The sequence below is a fragment of the Bidens hawaiensis genome, unplaced genomic scaffold (assembly GCF_021521415.1).
Source record: "Bidens hawaiensis isolate Kalapana, Puna unplaced genomic scaffold, B.hawaiensis_p1.1 tig00020951_1, whole genome shotgun sequence".
In the NCBI taxonomy this organism is placed as follows: domain Eukaryota; kingdom Viridiplantae; phylum Streptophyta; class Magnoliopsida; order Asterales; family Asteraceae; genus Bidens; species Bidens hawaiensis.
The window spans coordinates 194837-203104 of NW_027493238.1; the positions used below are offsets into that span (position 1 = coordinate 194837).

General features: G+C 36.9%; 1 pseudogene across 1 annotated transcript; it reads right to left on the minus strand.

Moving 5' to 3' along the window:
* Window positions 1–2488: 2488 nt before the first annotated feature.
* On the minus strand, window positions 2489–6395 carry LOC143562389 (putative beta-D-xylosidase 6; annotated as a pseudogene). The gene is made up of 5 exons (XR_013140474.1): window positions 5574–6395; window positions 4597–4763; window positions 4401–4498; window positions 3968–4318; window positions 2489–3545 (listed from the first exon to the last, which is right to left on the minus strand). The product of XR_013140474.1 is annotated as a putative beta-D-xylosidase 6 (transcript).
* Window positions 6396–8268: the final 1873 nt, after the last annotated feature.

Consider the following 8268-nt stretch of genomic DNA (forward strand, 5'->3'; position numbering starts at 1 on the left):
TTTACTGCACTTGTCCCGGCTTGGGTAACCGGGGTAGTGTTCGTAAAATTTGTATAACCGCCGGTGTTCCCCCCAGTTGCTGGGGTTGTGGTTACCGGGGGTTTCTTGGTCACTTACTGGCTTTGGGACCGGAGTAACGTTAACCATTTCTTCAGAAATTTTGAAAAAACTAAGAATTAGTTCTAGCTTTTATGCACGGATGGCGCCAATGAAGAAACACTAATCGACCCCGGGCAGATTACGGATAATCTGGGGGTTAAATAGATGTTTCCCACGAGGATGAGGTCCAGCAAAGAAAGTTCTTCTTCAGGTGACCTGCAAAACAGACCGTAAGCTCGTCACTGAGAAGGGGGGGGATTCCTCCTTGTGACCACCATCCGGCGTGAGAATCAGACTAGATTGCTCTGAATATAAGTGTATATTAAGAGATTGCTAGAGAAGATAAGATAATGCGATATCAGATAATGTCCTTACCATTCCAAGGTGTTGGAGTATTTATAGCCGAAGGTAGGTTTCCAAGAAGGTACAGCCGGCTGAATAGTATTCCTGTTCTACCAACAGTGGGTTACGCACAAGCCATGCTGGTTGGTGGATAGGCTGCGGCCGATAGTGACAAGGCCGGCTGTATACTGTTCCTTTACTGCCGGCTATGCACTGTTCCACCAACTGTAGGCTATGCACGTCCCTCAGTGAGGGTTGGTGAGTAGGCAGCGGCTAATAGTGACAAACAGTACTAGAGGGTGCTCTTCCTCGTACTGTTGTCGGTGAGCTGTCGCCCTGTGATTAGTTCATGGGCTGTTTTGGTCAGATCGTCTATTTTGCCCATACCTTGGCAGGTATAGTACAAAAGATCTTCCAGAAGCATACGGACTGGCTCATTTGGGCGGGAGTGTTCCCGCCATGCTCATTCCTTCAGGTGACTACTGAAGTATCGAGTTAGTGCCTTGTGCGTGTAGCCTTGCTATTAGTGCGGGTAGCCTTCCCTGATGACTTGTATCCGCAGCTGCGGGAACAAGCGGGGTACTTCACCATTGGGAGGCTTTCCCTGCGGGAACAGCTGGCGTACTGCGCGTAAGGTCTTCATCTCTGAGCATGGTGGGTCCTGCGGAAGCAGTTGGTCCTTGCGCAGACGTCCCTCTTCAAGGTGAGTCTTGCGGGTCCAACTGGGGTCCGCTGGGACCTACCTCTTCAGCAGAGAAACTGAAACGACAAACCGAATTAACTGAAAGAGTTATTTCACTATTTTGTTTTTCAAGTTAAAACTACAACAATATATTAATGCACTCCTCTCTTTGTATGTATGTATGTATGTAACTAAAACCTTTCAAATTGTATTTTAAGTTGAAATTCCATCCAATTACTTTTGGATTAAAACGGGTTAACAAATTAAAAGAAATGGACCGATGTGGGTTAGTGTCTCAAGGAAATGAGGCAGGTTTCAAATTGGAATGGGTTTGGTTCCAGCCTGTTTTGGGCCGACACAAGATTCCGCACGAGATAGGTTTCGACACGAATCGGGTTTCGGACCGAAATGGATTTCAGGCTGAGACGGGTATTGGGACGGGATGAATTTTGGATCAGAATAGGTTCTTTTCGGATTGGGTTTCTAGCCAACACAAGTTTCCACACGGGACGGGCGGACACGACTTTCGGCACGAAAAGGGTTTCAAATCGGAACAGGTTTGGTTCGGATCGGGTTTCGGGCCGAGACAAGTTTTGGCATTGGATGGATTCGGTTTAGTTCGGATTTTGAGGCCAGAATTATTTTCACACGATACGGGTTTTAGCACCGGACAAGTTTCGGATTGGAACGGTTTACGGGCCGGGACAGTTTTCAACATGGGATAGGTTTTAGATCGGAACGTGTTCGTTCGGTTATATGACTTATATGAATTGTCAATACAAAATGTGATTAGTCATCGTCTTATCTTATATTCTCATAATTAACGATCTAATAATAAAATATCTAAATATTCAAATTGAATCAAGTAATTTCAGGTTCTCGACACTAAAATTCATAATCACAGTAAATAACACTCTAATAATTAAAATCAAGTGTCTTATAAAATTTTGTTTTTGCTACGTGAAGGAAAAAAACGTCAAATAGAGTTGATACTTGAATTTCAAAATCATTTTGATTTTAAACCAATATATATAAGAACTAAATTAAACAAATTACAATATCAATCAGCTACTTTATTTGTATTCGAAATCAGTTCAAATTCGATGTTATTTCATGTGTACTAAAGTGTCAGTAAATTTTCTCTCTTATGACTATAATGAATTACACACTAGAGTAATAGCTTTGCTATTGATGGGATATACTGAGTACGATGATGGTGATGATGAGCAACATTAGTTTACATGTGAAACACTTGGTTCACACATGAACAAGCATCAAATCTAAACAAAACACACCGACAAGAGGTAAAACGGCATAAATGATTGAAAGACTCATTAAACCCTGTAACATAATGCATGGTATCATATGCTTCATGACCAATAATCTCAACATAAAACAGCAATGTGCTGGGGTATACACTTTGTACTTTCATCACATTACAATCGACACAACATGCTCGATATCATCAACCAACAACCTATGATCACCCAACAGCAATATCGATCTTCCAAACTCGTCAACAATACTAAGATGCTTGCATGCATCAACCAAGATACTTGTTTTAGTTTCCTTGTAAGAAACCGTATGCACACGTTCAAACTCAACAAGTTGTTTCAACGGCGCACCTTTAAACAAGCCCGGGACTCTAGCAAACACCATCACAACCGCACCACCATCGACGGGGCCATGATTTGTAACCGAGATTTCCACCTGAAACCTCAAAGAATCACACTGTTCTTCTAACTCATCCACATATAGGTAGTTGTTAAAATCTTGTTTTCTCTGTATTATGTTTTTGTAAACTTTAAGGTTGTCGGGTGCCGAGAGGATATTGTAGGTGTAATTAGAGTAACTTAAACCATACCCGAATCCATAAACTACATCACCGGTGTAGAACCGATAGGTTCTACCCGGATAATGTTTAGACCGATTGGGTCTCATGTTCATATTATTCATCGGTACGCGCGTAAACGATTCGGGATACCACGTCACGGGTAACTTTCCACTCGGATTATGATCACCAAATATGATTTCTGCAAGTGCTTTGCCACCGGCTTCTCAGGGTACCCGACCCATATTATGCTTGCGATCCGTGGGTCTTTTTGTGCAAACGATACGTCAAGGGGCCCGCCTCCTGTGAGCACCAAAACTATGGGTTTTATAGTTTTGTTGGCAATGGTGGTAACCAGGGTGGTTTGATATCCGGGTAAAAGAAGACTAATCCGGTCACGGTCTTCGGTTTCTTGAGTCAGATCGAGACCCACCACCACGATTACATAACCAGCTTCTCAGGAAATGGAAACTGCTTCTGCAAATCCCGTGTTGTTAGTACACGCGACGTCTAGACAGCCCGGTGAATAAGTTGTTTTCTTTATGTATTGTTTTAGGCCTTCGAATATGCTTGTTGGACTGCATGGAACTCCTACATATGAACAAATTGGACTGTTGTGAGCTACTCGAGATCAGCTAGCTAAAAACTCGAATCAACTTAAACGAGCTCGATCTAAAAATATGCTCGCTTAATAAGCAAGCCCAAGCTTCACCTGTCGAGCTCAAGCTCAAGCTGACTTGCGGGCCTAAACGAGTCTACTTTTTATAAATATATTTTCTTATCATAGTTTTTACTATATATAAGATTATATATTAAACATATAATTACAATATATATATAATAAATAATTATAAACGTAAGTAAGTTATTAATAAATGATAAGCGAACCGAGTTCAAGCGTGGAAAACTATGGCGAGCTCGGCTCAAGCTTTAGAAACACATCTCTAAACGAGCCGAGCTCTGAGTTTGTAACTACTTAATCTCCAAAATAATCAAATTAAAGAACTTCAAACCTGTGTATCCTCCACCCAACTCATCAGTAACGTTCCCCATCGGACCAATAACAGCTAACGACTCAACAACGTTCTTTCGCAAAGGTAGTAACCGATTATCATTCTTCAAAAGCACCACGCCTTGCCTAACCGCTTCCAAGGCCAAATTCTTGTGACCCGAAGTGCAAACATCCGCAGGCCCCAATTTCCCATACTTCCCGTTAAGCGGGTTCCCATCAAAAAGTCCTAATCGAAGCTGTACTTTAAACAAATTTAGAAGAGCTTTGTCTAAATCTTCTTCTTTCACTTTCCCATCATCAATTGCAGACATCATGTATCTCAACATGTATGTTCCACAGTTAATATCGGTTCCTACACACGCGTATCAAGTTTGGATAAAGTGAATCTACAAATAATATTAACAAATATAATTATCATTTAAAATGTAACAAACCGGCTTTTAGAGCAATGGCTACTGCATCCTCAGCGCTGTTTGTGTAGTTTTGGTACTCATATATAGTGGCCACAGCGTCACAATCAGAAGTTATGTATCTGTAGTTTATACATTTAACCGGATTTCGTTAATTTAAAAAAAATGGAATCTATTCATATTTTGTATAAGTTTATGGAATAATGAAAAAATAGCGAACCCATTAAAGCCCCACTGGGTTCGTGCTTTTTGTAACAGAGTGCGGTCAGCGCAAGCAGGTATTCCGTTCACTGCGTTATATGAACACATTAAGCAGCTGGCTTTGGCATCTTGGATGCAACTTCTAAATGGTGGTTCATATGTGTCCTGCATATCCTGCTTGGTTACCTGCATACATGCAACTTTTATTTTGGTTAATTTCAGTTTTAAAATTTTGACCAGATTTTATACAAATAATTGGTTCATTTCATTTTCGAATTTTACTAAATTGTAAACAACAAATTGCATTGATGGAATTAGATAGTTAGATAAATTGCATTTAAGCATGTCGCTTTTAACCGAAAACCAACCCGAGAAAACCAGAAACTGAAAAAAGATTAACCCAAACCCAAACCGTAAAATCAGGTCGGATTTTGGATCTAGTTTTTGGGTTTCGTGTTAACCCGAAATTGATAAAGCCATTTTTTTATTATTATTTTTAATAGTTGTTCTTGTTATATCTAACAAATTCTAACATTCATTACATTTGACTTTATTTTTCTAATATACCATTAGAATTAGAGGAACAAACAAAGGATTGGTGGACTTTTTTGTCAACACTGGACTTTTTTCAGTTTTACTTGTTTGCTGATTGGATTATGTTGGTTTATTATTCATGGTTACTTACGTTCACAACTGAGTATAATTATGATGTTTCCATTTTTTTCCATTTTACTTTATAAAATAAAAATTCTAATTTTCTTGGTCAAATACTCAAAACATGATTAACCCAACCCAAAAAAACCATGACAGATTTGGGTCGGGTTTCATGTTTGACTTTAAAAATCTCAAACCCAAACCCGAAAAAACCATGACAAATACTTGAAATCCGATTACCCAACCCAAAAAAACCCATGACAGATTCAGGTCATATTTCGGGTCAGAATTTAAAAATCTCAAACCCGAAATCAGCATTAAAGGATTATTATGAAGTCTTACAATGGCATTGAAGTTGTATCTGGCATGCATCTCCCACTTCTCCAAATCATAAGCACTATAATGCTTACAACACGCCGAAACCATCAACCCATCATCATCCACCAACACCCTTCTCCGTTGACCCATCTTCTTCTTCATATTATTATTATTATTATTATTATTATTATTATTATTATTATTATTATTATTATTATTATTATTATTATTATTATTATTATTATCACCACCACGACCAGTCTCCACCTCTTGAAAGGCAGTGACATACTCCACCGCATACGCCGCCACCACCGCCGGATCCTCCCCAGTCGTCTCCTGCCCTCTGCCCCACCTGGGGTCCCTAAACACATTAATCGTCGGCGCCCAGAAAGTCAATCCAGCCTGACCGGAGTTATACATTGCTCTGGCTTCAACGGCAATGGCAGAACCAATCAGCCCCCACAGAGTTCTATTGAAAGAAGACGTCGTGAGGATGACCTGTGGGTATCCGGTGGCGGCGGGGATGGGTCCGCCGGAGAATGTGACGCCGGGGCCGTTGACGGCGATGCCGTGGAGGGACTCCGACCACCATTCGTACGGCGGGATGCCGAGGCTGGGTGTGCCGGTGTCGTTGTTGGAGAGGCGGGTGATCTTGTCGGAGAGAGTGAGGTGGGATAGGAGGGAGTGGGCCCGGGTGTGGATGGGTAAGGTGGTGTTGCAGAAGGTGTAGGTGTTGTGTGGTGGCTGGCATGGGTAATTAATGGGGTTTGATTCGGAAGGTGTTAATAATAATAATAATAATAGTAATAATAAGGTGGTGAAGAGGATGGTGGTGGTGGTGGTCATCGGAGAAAGTGGATATAGTAGATGAGAAGGATTTGTTCCTGTTTTTGTTCTTCATTAATCCAATATATATAAGATTTCTTTTTCTAAAAGGGATGCTACATTTTGGAGTTTAATTTATCACACTATGAGGCTGAAAACAAAAAAAAGTTGTTTTTAAAAGAGAATAATAATTGTGTTTGTTACGTGTTTTTAATTGAAAAGTTAATTAGAAAATGTGATTGTTTGGTATCATGCATATATAATGACATTATTATGTTATCTATATAATATATATAAACGAAAACCAAAAAATCATACATGTCGCGATGTGGTCGCTCCCCCCTTTTTGGGAGTCACCAGATTTGCTTGATTTCTAAATGGTGGCTTCTCATGCATTTGAACCGAATTCATAGGTATTGGTCTTACAAAACCCAGATATTCCTTAAACGGGTTATAACATCTACATCAATAAAAAATTATTCTCACCAAATTATTGATGTAAAAATCCTATAAAATAGGCTATACTAAAAATTAATATCTTATTTATTTTAAAAATGATATATATATTATTTAAATTAAAAACCAATTTGATAGTAAAAAACATAAACGGGTCTTGGGTCTCATCAAACCATAAGTATATTATTAACTTTCATAAATATTATTTATAATTAAAAAACCAATTTTATAGTAAAAGAAATAAACGGGTCTTGGGTCTCATCAAAACCATATAATTTTTAAACCGAGTAATAACATCTCATTTATTTGTCAAACAATTTATCATCAAACCATAAGTATATTATTAACTTTCATACAATAAAAAAATATAAATACAATAAATAAATAAATATTAGAACAAATAATATAAAGCAACCCCCGTAATATGGGGGATAAAAACTAGTTATAGTTTAATTACATTATCTAATAAATTTATCATCAAACCATAAGTATATTATTAACTTTCATACAATAAAAAAATATAAATACAAAAAATAAATAAATATTAGAATAAATAATATAAAGCAACCCCCGTAATACGGGGAATAAAAACTAGTTATAATATAATTACATTATCTAATATGTTATTTGGTTAGTTTATTTTACAAAAGGAGAACAAAAATAAAAATAATTTATAGTCACACAAAAAAACACTTTAAAAAAATAAATAAACAAATTATAACTCAAAATTTAATAAAAAAAAATGAAAAAAGAAAAAACACAAAATGTTTCCACCGTTTCTCTCGTTCCCATAAAAAATGGTATGTGAAAAAAGTCGTTATGTTTTTTTGTTTATTTTGTATTTTGTGTTTATTTTCATCATTGATTGTGTTTTTTTTCTTTGACATTGTGTCTTTTTTTCTTTATATTGTGTTATATTACTCAACATTGTTTTATATTTTATTCGGCATTGTGTTATATTTTGCGATCTATTGTGTCTTTTTTAGTTATAATTGTGTTTTTTGTTCACTTTCGTCATTGTGTCTTTTAATCAATTTTTTTTTTATTTTTTTAACTGGAATGATGGCAAAAAAATCTTTGTTTTTAATTTTTTTTTCGTTTTTTGTATATATTTTGGGTTATGATTTTTTTATAATTTTTATTGTGTTTATTTTTAATGGGTTTTTTGTGTGATTACAAATCCTTCTCACGCTTCTCAGTTTTGTCTCTCTTTGTATTTTAACTATACCCATATTATTATGGGTTTAGATGAAATACAAATGAAATTAATAATTACTCTATTATGTAATTAAATAATTATTCTACTTGATTCTCACGTTTAGCACGTTAATATTATTTGTACGTTAACTTTCTCATATTATTATAATATAACTAGTTTTTATCCCTATTATTACGGGGTTGTTTTACATTACTCGTTTATAATATTTATGTATTTTAA